The sequence below is a fragment of the Nomascus leucogenys genome, chromosome 16, assembly GCF_006542625.1.
Source record: "Nomascus leucogenys isolate Asia chromosome 16, Asia_NLE_v1, whole genome shotgun sequence".
In the NCBI taxonomy this organism is placed as follows: Eukaryota; Metazoa; Chordata; class Mammalia; order Primates; family Hylobatidae; genus Nomascus; species Nomascus leucogenys.
In genome coordinates, this window is record NC_044396.1 from 6,302,353 (window position 1) to 6,317,243 (window position 14,891).

Below are 14,891 nucleotides of genomic sequence, written 5' to 3' on the forward strand. Positions count from 1 at the left end.
TGCTGCTACCCCTTCCTCCAAACTTCTTCACAGTGCTCTCTGGAACTTGTTTGTCTATAAAAATCCCCCAACTCTGTATCTTATCTTCAACAGATTCACTCACTACTGAACTCCCCTGGCTTACTTCCTTCCCTTGATGAAACTTGGCTTCCCTTTAGAATACTGCTTCTCCTATAGCTACAGCCTTCTGAAAGGGTTTCTGCTTGCTTATTCTCTTACACTTTACATCAGTGCTGTTTCCTGTCAGCTATTTTTCTAAGCTCTTTTAAAAGCTCTTGCTCCAAAGCAAAACTACCCCAGAGTGCAGACAACATTCTATTTCTTAACCTGGGTGGTCATTGCATGGATATTTGCTTTGCGGCAATTTATTGAGCTGTATTTATGTCTGTACTTTCTTTTGTGTTACGGTTCAAAATAAATAAGGTTTTTTAAAAAATTGCTAAGAATCAGGCTGCATTTTGTTTTCCAGGTTCCTTATGAATCAATAAAAATGTGTGTGTGTGTGCACACATCTGTGTGTATTCAATTCCTACAAGTGTTATGAAGATGGTATAGGCTTATATTCTAGACTATCTACTCTACTCTAGCATAGAGTATAAGAAATAGCAAATTAATTTTGGTTGGCAGCTGGTAGAAGAGAAACCGAGATAAATATTGGAAATAGACTTTCTTTTTCTTCTACCATTACTGTGAAAATATATAACAGTACGTAGCTTGACTAAAATTTATAGTAGTCAAATTGAAGATAATACAAAATAATGTTGTCTTCAACTAATGTAATATCTGTTTTTGAGATAGTTATAATAAAAAGTTATCAGCAGTAAATAGTTTCATAATAACTCTGTTAGCAATAATGACAATGTTGTCACTACATTTAAGATGCCAAAAATTTACAAAGTTACAACAGCATAGTGGGGCTTATTTTTAGAAGGTCTTTGAGAACTATTCAAGGAAATGGCCATTTAACTATATTTTCATTATGAGAGATGACTATGACTCATTTTAGAGTTGGGGAAAATAAGAAGATTAATAGAATATTCTTAGTTATGTGGTTGGCATTTTGTTTTCTAGGTTCCTTATGAATCACTGGAATAATGTTTACTATTCTCAGAATACTAAGAGATAAGGCAACACAGATGACAGTCCACATTTTAAGGCCAAATGATGGAAAATAAAAATAAGGCCTATGATACTGAATGTTGCCAACACAAAGAAATGATAGATGTTTGAGATGATGGACATGCTAACTACCATGACCTGAGTACTACACATTATATGTATTGCAACATCATGATGTATTCATAAATATGTACAATTATTATGTGCTGAATTAAAAAAGGAACGTGAAGTTATTGTTCTCTCTACCACTCAGAGGAAGACAATCATTACCCAATTAGTGCTTTTTTTTTTTTTTTTTAGAGACAAGAGTCTCACTCTTCTGTCACCCAGGCTGGAGTGCAGTGGCATGATCATCGCTCACCACAGCCTCAAACTCCTGGGCTCAAGTGATTCTCCTGCCTTAGCCACCTGAGTAGCTGGGACTACAGGCATGCACTACCATGCCTGGCTATTTTTTTTTATTTTTTTTAGAGACAAGGTCTCACTATGTTGCCCAGGCTAGCCTCAAACTCCTGAGCTCAGGTAATCCTCCTGCCTCAGCCTCCCAAAGCATTGGCATTAGCCACTGTGCCCAGACCATATAAGTGATTTACTTTGAACCCTGCTATGGTGTGAATATGGTTTGCCCCCACCAAAACAACAACAAAAACAAAAACTGCTCTAAAAATAAAATCTGGTTTAAAACAAATAAATAGGCTGGGCGCGGTTGCTTACGCCTGTAATCCCAGCACTTTGGGAGGCCAAGGTGGGTGGATCACATGAGGTTAGGAATTCGAGACCAGCCTGGCCAACATGGTGAAACTCCATCTCTACTAAAAATACAAAATTAGCCAGGTGTGGTGGTGCATGCCTGTAATCCTAGCTACTTGGGAGGCTGAGGCAGGAGAATCACTTGAACTCAGGAGGCAGAGGTTACAGTGAACAGAGATCTCTCCATTGCACTCCAGCCTGGGCAATAAGAGTGAAACTCCGTCTAAAAAAAAATAATAGTAAGTAAATAAATAAATGAGGATTATGAACTAAAAAAAAGAACAAAAAAGTATTCAGTTGAAAGTTACTGTCCTGCAGGTGTGGTGGCTCACATCTATAATCTCAGCACTGTGGGAAGCTGAGGCAGGAGAATCACTTGAGGCCTGCAGTTCAAGACCAGCCTGGGCAACATACTGAAACCCCTTCTCCACAGAAATTTTTTAAAAATTAGCCAGGTAGCCGGGCGTGTTGGATCATACTTGTAATCCCAGAACTTTGGGAGGCTGAGGCAGGCGGATCACCTGAGGTCAGGAGTTTGAGACCAGCCTGGCCAACATGGTGAAACCTCGTCTCTACAAAAATACAAAAAATTAGCTAGGCATGACGGCAGATGCCTGTAATTCCAGCTACTCGGGAGGCTGAGGCGGGAGAATCGCTTGAATCTGGTAGGCGGAGGTTGCAGTGAGCTGAGATCGTGCCATTGCACTCCAGCCTGGGTGACAGAGAAAGATTCCATCTCAAAAAAAAAAAAAAAAAAATTAGCCAGGCATGGTGGTACATGCCTGTAGTCCTACTTACTCAGGAGGCTGAGGCACGAAGATCTCTTGAATTCAGGAGTTTGAGATTACAGTGAGCTATGAGTGTACCATTATACTCCAGCCTGGACAACACAGCAAGACCCTGGCTCTAACAAAAAAATAAAATAAAAATTAAAGAATAAAGTTATTGTCCTTTATTTTGAGACTATGTCCTTCCTATGCTTATGGTATAAACGCTACTTTCCTTTTATGATATAGGGACAGTAGATGAATGTTGTTTGTTTTTGTTTTGTTTTGTTTTGTTTTTGAGATGGAGTTTCACTCTTGTTGCCCTGGCTGGAGAAAAATGGTGCGATCTTGGCTCACTGCAACCTCTGCCTCCTGGGTTCAAGCGATTCTCCCGCCTCGGCCTCCTGAGTAGCTGGGATTGCAGGCATGCGCCACCATGCTGGCTATAATTTTTTTTTAAATGTCCTTACTTGTCACAATGTTTAGTTGTCAACCCTATATCAACCCACTATTCTACATTTTTTTTTTTTAGACAGAGTCTCACTCTGTCACCCAGTGCAATGGCGTGATCTCAGCTCGCTGCAACTTCTGCCTCCTGGGTTCAAGTGATTCTCATGCCTCAGCTTCCCAGGTAGCCAGGATTACAGGCGCGCACCACCATGCCCAGCTAATTTTGTATTTTTAGTAAAGACAGGGTTTCACAATGTTGGCCAGGCTGGTCTCAAACTCCTGACCTCAGGTTATCTACCTGCCTCGGCCTCCCAAAGTGCTGGGATTACAGCCGTTAGCCACTGCACCTGGCCCCTATACTACCTTTTGAAAATTAAACTTTGAAATTCAAGTCCAGGGACCACTGCTATCCTTCACATCAGTCTAGTTGATACTTAAATCAAAACACTTTACCATACTACAAAACAAAATATACTATTCAACCTGTAGGTACAATTTACTGGTAGTAATTTTGAATTAATATTCTATATGGCTCATGCAAAATTAAGTACACTGCTACTCCCAGTACCAGCACAGGATCAGACATATGTCATTTTTTCAGTCCACAAGGGAATAAATCTCATGACTTATACCACATCTCTCAACAAAAACAAAAACTAGTGAGATAAGAGGTCCATGAACACAGGCTAATCAAACTTGGTGAAAATTCTTTCAAGCTAATGCAATTTAGATATAAAATTAAACTTCTGAAGGACATTTTTAGATGTTATCTTTATGATTTAAAAGAAGTTAGAGACAGAGATCATATTCATATTTGAACTAAAGGCTGACATTTTCATGTGAGAATCTCTGAAATATAACCCCACAGTGATTGACACAGAATATTTTAAGCAGCCACATGCAGATGAATTAAGTACTGAGGCATAAATTTTAAAACAATCTTTTGAAAACACTATTCAAATATCTTAAGTGATACTGGGCTGGACATCAGTAGAAGCAAATAAAGTACTTGGCAGTCAACAATGACTAAAAATGTTGCCCTTAGGCCCAAGGAAGTGATGAAAAATCACTATAAAGTTGATGTTGATAAGTTATGTAATAGTTACTGTCCCCTGCATATTATGTGTATAAAAAATTGCCAGGCCAGGCATGGTGGCTCACACCTGGAATCTCAGCATTTTGGGAGGCTGAGGCAGGAGAAATGTTTGAGCCAGTAGTTCAAGACCACCCTGGGCAACATAACAAGACCCCATCTCTACAAAAAATTAAAAAATTAGCTAGGCACAGTGGTATGCACCTGTAGTCCTAGCTACTCAGGAGGCTGAGGCAGAAGGATCGCTTGAGCCCAGGAATTTGAGGTTACAATGAGCTATTAGTGCACCACTGTACTCCACTCTGGGTGACAGAGTGAAACTGTCTCAAAACACGACACAACACACACAAAAATTGCTTTAATGGAAGAACTCAGTAAATTATACCCTTCTTCAAAGAGAAAGATGTTTAGTTTTTGAAAGCCAGTAAGGATATTCACTGAAACATTACTGTGAAAGAGAAAATCCAAAGGCAATCTAAATGACCATCAATAGGGAAATGGTTAAAACAAATTCAATAAATTAAATATGCGCATTCTAAGTTTACAGCCATTAAGACAAAAAAGATAGAGCCATACATGAAACAATGTTCATAAAAAAATGCTGAATGAAAAAAGTTACAAACACATATTAATTCCATTAAAAATAACTAAAAAACAATAAAGTGACAGAAACAGTGGTGAAATAGAGGAAAGATTTGAAAACATACCAAAACTTAACACTTACTGTATCTGAGGGCTTGGTGGTGAGACCCTCCACTTTTATTATACACTTATGCACTCCTGTATTGTTTGTATGTTTTATTTTTCCCCAATAGGATACATGTACTACTTTTGTGATTTTCTTTTTTCTTTTTTTTTTTTTTTTGAGAGGCAAGGTCTCACTTTGTCACCCAGGCTGGAGTGCAATGGCACCATCAGAGCTCACTGCAGTCCTAAGCTCCCGGGCTCAAGTGATCCTCCTGCTTCAGCCTCCCAAGTAGCTAAGACTATAGGCATATCATCACATCCGGTTAACTTTATAATTTTTTGTAGAGATGGGGTCTCACTATATTGCCCAGGCTGGTCTCATACTCCTGGCTTCAAGTGATTCTCCAACCTTAGCCTCCCAAATTGCTGGGATTACAGGCGTGAGCCACCATACCCAGCCTACTTTTGTAATTTTTAAAGACTAGTAACATTTTCTAAATTAAATAACTGAAATTAAAAAGTAAAAACATAAAAATTATTCTAATTTGGACCATCTAAGTAAATAATAAACATTAGCAACATATAAACTTTGGGAACCCTTACAGGCTATACTAGTATTTCTCAACTTCAGACCTTCATACTTGCTTTATGAATTTTGTCATATCTGGATGCTCTTAATGTTTTAATTTAAATTAACTTTTTTTTTCTTTCTTTCTTTTTTTTTTTTTTTAGACAGAGCCTTGCTCTGTTGCCCAGGCTGGAGTGCAGTGGCACGATAACAGCTAACTGCAACCTCCACCTCCCAGGGTCAAGCGATTCTTGGGCCTCAGCCTCCCGAGTAGCTGGGATTACAGGTGCAGACCACCATGTCCAGCTAATTTTTGTATTCTTTGTAGAGATGGGGTTTCACCACGCTGGTCAGGCTGGTCTCGAACTGCCTGGTGATTGAGGTGACCCACCCACCTCGGCCTCCCAAAGTGCTGGGATTACAGGTGTGTGCCACTGTGCTCGGTCTTAAATAAACTCATTTTTTAAAAATTAAATAAACTTAGCCTCATGCCAAGCAATAATATTGATGCAATCAAAGTTTGTTCCAGGATACACTTTAAAGTACTTAACTATACATGGTACTCCCTATCTCAGCCAAAACAGACAGAAAAGGATATCTTGACTAAAATAAATACAAAGTTGATTCTTGTTCCACCTAAAATCATCTCTTTAGGAAAGCAGTTTACCCTCCTGCCCATACACATTATACACTTGTCCTTCAGTATCCACAGGGGATTGGTTCCAGGAACCCCATGGATACCAAAATCTGCAGATGCTCAAGTGCCTCATACACAATGGCATGGTAAAAAGTCCTAGCTAGAGCAATCAGGCAAGAGAAAGAAATAAAGGACATCCAAACAGGAAAGGAAGAAGTCAAATTATCCTTGTTTAGAGATGATGTAATCTTGTATTTGGAAAAACCTAAAGACTCTACCAAAAAACTATTAGAACTGATAAATTCAGTAAAGTTGCATGATGCAAAGTCAACATCCAAAACTCAGTAGTGTTTCTATATGCCAACAGTGAACAATCTGAAAAACAAATCAAAAAATTAATCCCATTTACAATAGCCACAAATAAAATTAAATACCTAGGAATTAACCGAAGTGAAACCAAAGTGAAAGATATCTACAATGAAAACTCAAAAGAAATTTAAGAGGATCAGGGTGGTGGCTCATGCCTGTAATCCTAGCACCTTGGGAGGCCAAAGCAGGAGGATCACTTGAGCTCAGGAGTTCGAGACCAGCCTGGATAACATAGTGAGATCCACCTCTACAAAAAAATAAAAAATTAAGGGCTAGAGATGATGGCTTACACCTGTAATCCCAGCACTTTGGGAGGCGGAGGCAGAGGCAGGAGGATCACTTGAGGCCAGGAGTTCGAGACCAGCCTATATTTTTGTACTAAAAATACAAAATTTGCCGGGTGTGGTAGTGCACACCTGTAATCCCAGCTACTTGGGAGGTTGAGGTACGAGAGTTGCTTGAACCTGGGAGGCAGAGGTTGGAGTGAGCTGAGATAGCACCACTGCACCCCAGACTCCAGCCCGGGTGACAGAGTGGGACTTCGTCTCAAAAAAAAATTAGCCAGGCATGGTGGCGCGTGCCTGTAGTCCCAACTACGTGGGAGGCTGAGGCAGGAGGGCCTCCTGAGCCCATGAGCTGTGATCACGCCGCTGCACTCCAGCCTGGATGATACAGCAAAACCCTGTCTGAAAAAGAAAAGAACTAAAGGGGGCACACACACGGAAAAAATATTCCATGTTCATGAACTGGAAAAGTCAATATTGTTAAAAGGTCCATAGCACCCAAAGCAATGTACAGATTCAATGAAATGTCTATCAAAATGTCTATCAAAATGTCAATGACATTCTTCACAGAAATAGAAAACACAATCCTAAAATTTATATGGAACCACAAAAGACCCCGGATAGCCAAAGCTATCCTCAGCAAAAAGAAAAAAACTGGACTTCAAATTATACTACAGGGCTATAGTAACCAAGACAGCATGGTCGTAGCATAAAAACAGACACATAGACCAATGGAACAGAGTAGAGAACCCAGAAATCAATCCATATGTCTACAGTAAACTCATTTTTAACAAAGGTGCCAAGAACATACATTGGGAAAAGACAGTCTCTTCAATAAATGGTGCTGGGAAAACTGGATATCCACATACAGAAGAATGAAACTACAACCCATCTCTTGCCATATACAAAAATCAAATCAAAATGGATTAAAGACTTAAATCTAAGACCTCAAACTATGAAACTACTGCAAGAAAACACTGGGGGAAACTCTCCAGGACATTGGTCTGGGCAACGATTTCTTGAATAGCACCCCACATGGGGTATTAGGCAATTGAAGCAAAAAAGGACAAATGAGATCACATCAAGTCAAAAAGCTTCTGTAGAGCAAACAAAACAATCAACAAAGTGAAGAGACAACCCACAGAATGGAAAAAAAATTTGCAAACTATTCATCTGACAAGGGATTAATAACCAGAATATACAAGTAGCTCAAACAATTCAACAGGAAAGAAATCGAATAATCTAATTCAAAAATGGGCAAAAGATGTGAATAGACATTTCTCAAAAGAAGACTTACAAATGGCAAATAGGTATATAAAAAAAGTGCTCCAATCATCAGAGAAATGCAAATCAAAACTACAATGAGATACCATCTCACCCCAGTTAAAATGGCTTATATTCAAAACACAGCCAAGAATGAATGCTGGCAAGGATGTGGAGAAAAGGGATCCTCACACCCTGTTGGTGGGACTGTAAATTTGCACAACCACTATAGAGAATGGTTTGGAGGTTCCTTAAAAAACTAAAAATAGAGCTACCATATGACTTGTCAATCTTTTGTAGGTACAGACCCAAAAGAAAGGAAATCAGTATATTGAAGCAATATCGCACTGCCATGTTTGTTGCAGAGCTATTCACAACAGCCAGGATTTGGAAGCAACTAAATAAATGTCTATCAACAGACAAATGGATAAAGAAAATGTGATACATATACATAATGGAGTACTATTCAGCCATTAAAAAGAATGGGATCCTGTCATTTGAAAATAACATGAATGCAACTGGAGGATATTATGTTAAGTGAAATAAGCCAGGCAGAAAAAGACAAACTTCACATATTCTCACTTATTATGGGACCTAAAAATTAAAACAACTTAACTCATGCAGGTAAGAGTATAAGGATGGTTGGCTGGGCACGGTGGCTCACACCTGTAATCCCAGCACTTTGGGAGGCCAAGGAAGGTGGATCACAAGGTCAGGAGTTCAACATCAGCCTGGGCCAAAATGGTGAAACCCCATCTCTACTAAAAATACAAAAAATTAGCTGGGCATGATGGTGGGCACCTGTAATCCCAGCTACTCGGGAGGCTGAGGCAGAGAATTGCTTGAACCTGGGAGGTGGAGGTTGCAGAGTGAAACTCTGTCTCAAAAAAAAAAAAAAAAAAAAGAGTATAAGGATGGTTACCAGCAGTCTGGCCAAAATGGCATAGCCTTGTCTCTACTAAAAATACAAAAATTAGGCTGGGCATGGTGGCTCACAGCTGTAATCCCAGCAGTTTGAGAGGCTGAGGCAGGCAGATCACCTGAGGTAGGGAGTTCGAGACCAGTCTGGCCAACGTAGTGAAACCCCATCTCTACTAAAAATACAAAAATTAGCCAGGGGTGGTGGTGGGTGCCTGTAACCCCAGGTACTTGTGAGGCTGAGGCAGGAGAATCGCTTGAACCCAGGAGGCAGAGGTGGCAGTGAGCCGAGATTACGCCACTGCACTCCAGCCTGGGTGACAGAGCGAGACTCCATCTCAAAAACAAAACAAAAAACCCAAAAGGATGGTTATCAGGTGCTGCAAAGGACAGTGTGGGGGGTGGGGGGAGATGGAGTAGGGATGGTTAATGTGTACAAAAATACAGTTAGAATGAATAAGACCTGGAATTTGATAGCATCACAGGATGACTATAGTCAACAATAACTTATTGTACATAAAAAAAAACTAAAAGTATAATTGGATTGTTTGTAACACAAAGAAAGGATAAATACTTGAGGTGGATACCCCATTTACCCTGATGTGATTATTACACATTATATGCCTGTATTAAAATATCTCACGTACCCCATAAATACATATACCTATTATGTACCCACAAAAATAAAAATAAAGATAAAACGGGCCGGGCGCGGTGGCTCACGCCTGTAATCCCAGCACTTTGGGAGGCTGAGGCAGTGGATCACCTGAGGTCAGGAGTTCAAGACAGCCTGACCAACAGGGTGAAACCCTGTCTCTCCTAAAAATACAAAAAATTAGCAGGTCATGGTGGCGGGGTCCTGCAATCCCGGCTACTCGGGAGGCTGAAGCAGGAGAATCACTTGAACCTGGGAGGTGGAGATTGCAGTAAGCCGAGATTGTGCCATTGCACTCCAGCCTGGGAAACAAGAGCAAAACTCCATCTCAAAAAAAAAAAAGAAAGATAAAATGATAATAGTATTTCCATATAACCTATACACATCCTCCCATATACTTGAAGTCATCTGTAGATTACTTATAATACCTAATATAATGGAAACAGTTGTCTATTGTATTGTTTTATTTGTATTGTTTGTTGTTGTCATATTGTTATTTTATTATTGTTTTTTCAAATATTTTCTATCTGCGGATACAGAACCTATGAATCCAGAAGGCCGACTGTATATCAAATCAGTATTTACTTGTATATAAGAAATCCATTTCAAAAAGTAACCAAGGGAGGGAGGTGAAAAAAATTAATAAAATATCTTAGAACTATGATAGCATCACTGCACTCCAACCTGGCAACAAAGAAAGACTGTCCCTGAAAAAAAATCTTAAAGGTTTAAAAAGATCTTAGTTATACTGCTTTATATATATTTATATGTACATTACAATGTATGTTTTTTCAATCATGGAAACTTAATTTAACTTTCCTGTTTAACTTGTCTGACTGTTTACATTTTAACCGCAACCAACTCACACTAGTTAACTCCAGTTGTATAAATTATATGTTAAATGATATCACCTGGTGGAGTCGGAGCAGAAAAATATTTGTTTAATGATATCAAATATTTACGCAAAACAATTTATTTGGTAAAAATGACTTGCAGATTGACTGGTTGACAATAACTTCAGTATCATAAATGAAGGAATTGTCTCAGAGGTGGAATGTTCTGTTCCCTAAAACAGCAGCCCTGAGTGCTCTCCCAGCTGACATATTTTTCATTTTACTAGCCACTCTGAAGATTTTGAGAAAAGCCATGTAATTGAGAAACCTATTTGCAACTTAATATAACAAATGATTTATATCCCTAATGAATATAAAGTGCTTGCAAATAAAGAAACAAATGGGCCGGGCATAGTGGCTCACCCCTGTAATCCCAGCACTTTGGGAGGCTGAGGCGGGTGGATCATGAGGTCAGGAGATAGAGACCATCCTGGCTAACACGGTGAAACCCTGTCTCTACTAAAAAAACAGAACAAAGTAGCCGGGCGTGGTGGTGGGCACCTGTAGTCCCAGCTACTCGGGAGGCTGAGGCAGGAGAATGGAATGGCATAAACCCGGGAGGCAGAGCTTGCAGTGAGCCAAGATTGCACCACTGCACTCTAGTCTGGGTGACAGAGCCAGACTCCATCTCAAAACAAACAAACAAACAAATAAAGAAACAAATGATCAAAAGCCCAATGGAAAAATAAGCATAGTATGTGAGTAGGCATTTTATAAGTAGAAATACAAATAGAAAATAAAATGTGAAAAATGTCCAACAGTAATCAAATAAATGTTAACTAAAACTGTTATCACCTTTTCCCCATCAATGGTGGTTATCTTTAAAGGGTAGGATTATAGTGTCTTTTTTTTTGTTGCTTATCTCAATTGTGTAATTTCTATCAACAGTATCTAATAAATATATAAAAGAATAGTTCAGTAGCTGGGCAGTAATTACCACTTCAAAGAACAGTGATACAGTAAAAACTCATCACCAACTCATCACCAGGATGGCCCAAGAAAACAAAGCTGTGGAAAATGAAGTGTATCATCACTTCAAAACCTACTACAGGCTGGGCATGGTGGCTCACACCTATAATCCCAGCACTTTGGGAGGCTGAGGCAGTTGGATCAACTAAAGTCAGGAGTTCAAGACCAGCCTGGCCAACATGGTGAAACTCTGTCTCTACTAAAAATACAAATTAGCTGGGCGTGGTGGCCTACGCCTATAATCCCAGCTACTCGGGAGGCTGAGGCAGGAGAATCGCTTGAACCTGGGAGGAAGAGGTTACAGTGAGCCGAGATCGCACCACTGCGCTGCAGCCTGGGCAACAAGAGTGAAACTCCGTCTCAAAAAAACCAGAAACAAAAACAAAAAAATCCTACTATATACCATACTCTTTTCTCTGTTTCAGGCTGTATTCTCTGTCTGGTCCTTTCCTTATATCCATAAATTTGCCAGTTCTCCACGTCTATTTCCTTTATATTTATCAGGTCAATCCACTGCTAATCCTTTCACATGACTGGTAAAGCCACCTTTGACAGTACCAGCTATCTTCCTGTATCTATATTCCTGTAAGATGACTTTGATCATGTCACTTCTTTGCTCATTAAGTTTAAACTCTTTAAGTGGCACTCAAGTTCCTTCACAAAGGATTCTGACCTGACTTCTGGACTTCTGAATTACTCCTATCCAGCAGGATTCTTAAACTCCAAGCTAATAGGCCTTCTCTACTGTCCTTTGAATAAGTAGAGGAGGCCCAGCTGTTTCTATCTCATTCCTTATTCATCTAACACTATTTGGATGAAGATGCTGTCTTAGTAGTTTAAGATTGGGAGGATGAAGGATATAGATGAAATATTTAGTATTAATATCCAATATATGCTCTGTGCTAACGGAGTGGTAGAGATTATTCATTGATGTATATTTTCCTTTTCCCTTTAACTGGTCACATGTTAAATAATAAAATGTTTATTTTACTTTTATTTTTTAAATACAGTGTCACACTATATTGTCCAGTCTGATCAATATTGTTTGTATTTGTGTAAATTTTCAGGCTTTTTTTTTCCATTACTGATTCGTGGCTTAACACAAATAATTTTCCACAGCAGTTCCATTTATTCCACAACTCTTAGGACATTCAGTTAGTTAAAAGAGCAAGAACTTTGCAATGACAAAGGCCAAGATTAGCATTCTGAATTCTACCCCCCACCTCCATCCTTTCAGCAGTGTGACTTTAGGTAAATTGTGACCTCTCCAAATTTCTTTCCCCTACCGCTAACATGGGGATAATAATATCTACTTCATAGGGTTATTGTAAAAATTAAATGAGTAGGTGGAAACAACTTCACAGTCCTTCATACATACTAAGAACTCGACAAATAGAAATTATCAATACAATTATTACTATTCAAAAGCAAGAGCACTACTGTCTAGATTATCTGGTAACTCTGATTTTGAAAACCTGAGCACAAGATAATGAAACTGCACTGTAGCAGTTACCTAAATTCTGGTAGAACAAACTAAATGAGCATTGTCTACACTTTAATATGTCCCTTATTTTACTTGACCTCTCTAGAAAGCAAATTACTATACGTATGATTATTCATCATGACAGAGGCATAGAAATATGTAAAATAATTGAAATGATATAATGTCTGAGATTTGCTCCAAAATAACCCAGGATAGCCGGGTGCGGTGACTCCCGCCCGTAATCCTAACACTTTGGGAGGTCAAGGAGGGAGGATTGCTCAAGCCCAGGAGTTCAAAGATAGCCTGAGCAACATAAGGAGACCCCATCTCTACAAAGGAGGAAAAAAAAAAAAAAAAGTTAGCCAGGCGTGATTACGCCTGCCTGTAGTCCCAGCTAGTGGGGAGGCTGGGGCCCAGGAGGTGGAGACTGCAGTGGGTCGAGATCCCGCCACTGAACTCCAGCCTGGGTGACAGAGACCCTGTCTCAAAAACGCAAAATAACCCGGATTAGGGGAGCAAGACTGCCCACGTATTGATAATTACTGAAACCGGGTAATGAGTACAGTGAATTCCTTATATCCTTCGTTCAATTTCTCCACAGTTTGAAGATTTCCATAATAAAATGCTGCTGTTGTTAATGCCCAAAGGCCGGCTTTGGGGCGTCCTGCAAACCCTGGTCATGGTCAGAAGATACACTGGGAAGTTCTAGGAGGCGAAAAGCGAAACAGCAACCACGCGAAGCTGGTTAAACTTCCCGGCGGACCAGCGAGCGCACTGCTCCTCCCGGACGCCGGCTGCAGGTGCACCCGCGCAGTCCGGCTTCCGAGCCCGGAAGGGCGCAGCACCCAAGGGAGCCGCCGCGAAGGGCGGTCTCCCCAGGACCGCCGCCTGGCGGCCGGCGCGGGAACCGGGGGTCCGAAAGATGGACCCGAAGGTCGGGGGAGGGGGCAGGAGGTGTAGGGGTAGATTGGCGGGTGGGCGAGTCTCAGCCTTCAGGGCAAGTCAGCCGACTTCCCTCTGCTCCTCCGGAGCCCTGGACCCACGCGCCCTCAGCCGAGGCAGTCTCTGCCTCCCGGCCGCGGGGCAAACACTCAACCGGCCCAGGATCCCGCCGGCCTCCCTGCGTTCCCGAACCGAGCTCCTTCAGCTCCTGTCCTGACTGTTTCCAGGGCACCCCATCGCCGTCAGGCCTGCAGCCGACTTTATCACCCCCTAGCCAACCGCTTTTCCGAGTTCCCACCCTACTCACCTCGGCCGCGCGGCAGCCAGCACCCTCTCCGGCTCCTCAGGCTTCCAGCTTGGCTGTCCCGTGGCGTTGCTGCCAATCAGCCGATCCCCGCCCCAAGCCTGAGCCAGGCTGATCAATCAGCTGTTTCCTCAGGCTCGGAGGCGGGCAGAAGAAGCTCGGCGGAGGGCGCGGCAACCGCTCATCCAGCCGGCTGCGGGGCGTCACAGTCGGTGTGCGCACGCGCGGGGCTCTGCGAGGGGCGTGTGCTTTTGTGCGGACCTTGCTTTGTGCCTTCACTGTCCTGCCCTGGGAAGTGCTTTTGTCAGCTTCATGCTTTAGGAGTTTAGGGACACCCACATTCTGAATGTAGCCGCAGATGTGTATTACCTTGAAAGAGGCTGCGAGTCGTAAGCTTTTGTTAACCTAACATGTGGAGCCCATTTCACCCCACGCTGTAGGGACCTGTGTCCACCCAGCAGATCTAATGCCTATGCGGACCTCACATCCGAGATGTTTCTCTTTAGGCAGAGCAGGAGTGCGGGGATTACAAAGTGCCTCATGGATAAGTATTTTACTTTACCGTGTTCAGTTCCAGCGTCTGTTCAATCCGATTCATTTGGGACACGTGCTTTCTAAAGATTTGAATACTCTAGGACACTCTGGATTTCAAATACTTGTCGTGAAAATATGGTTATTACATTTATAGCTAACTTATGCAGTATAGTAATGTGCGTAGGCGTGATGAAAGATTCCTATGT

General features: G+C 41.3%; 1 protein-coding gene across 2 annotated transcripts in view; it reads right to left on the reverse strand.

Moving 5' to 3' along the window:
* The window catches only part of MTFR1 (mitochondrial fission regulator 1), a 70,909-nt gene extending 56,623 nt beyond the window's left edge, over positions 1-14,286 (reverse strand). For both annotated transcript variants that reach the window (XM_003268356.4, XM_012496100.2), the window contains exon 1: positions 14,155-14,286. The gene's annotated coding sequence lies outside the window, so the exon portion shown is untranslated. The remainder of the gene's footprint in view (positions 1-14,154) is intronic.
* Positions 14,287-14,891: the final 605 nt, after the last annotated feature.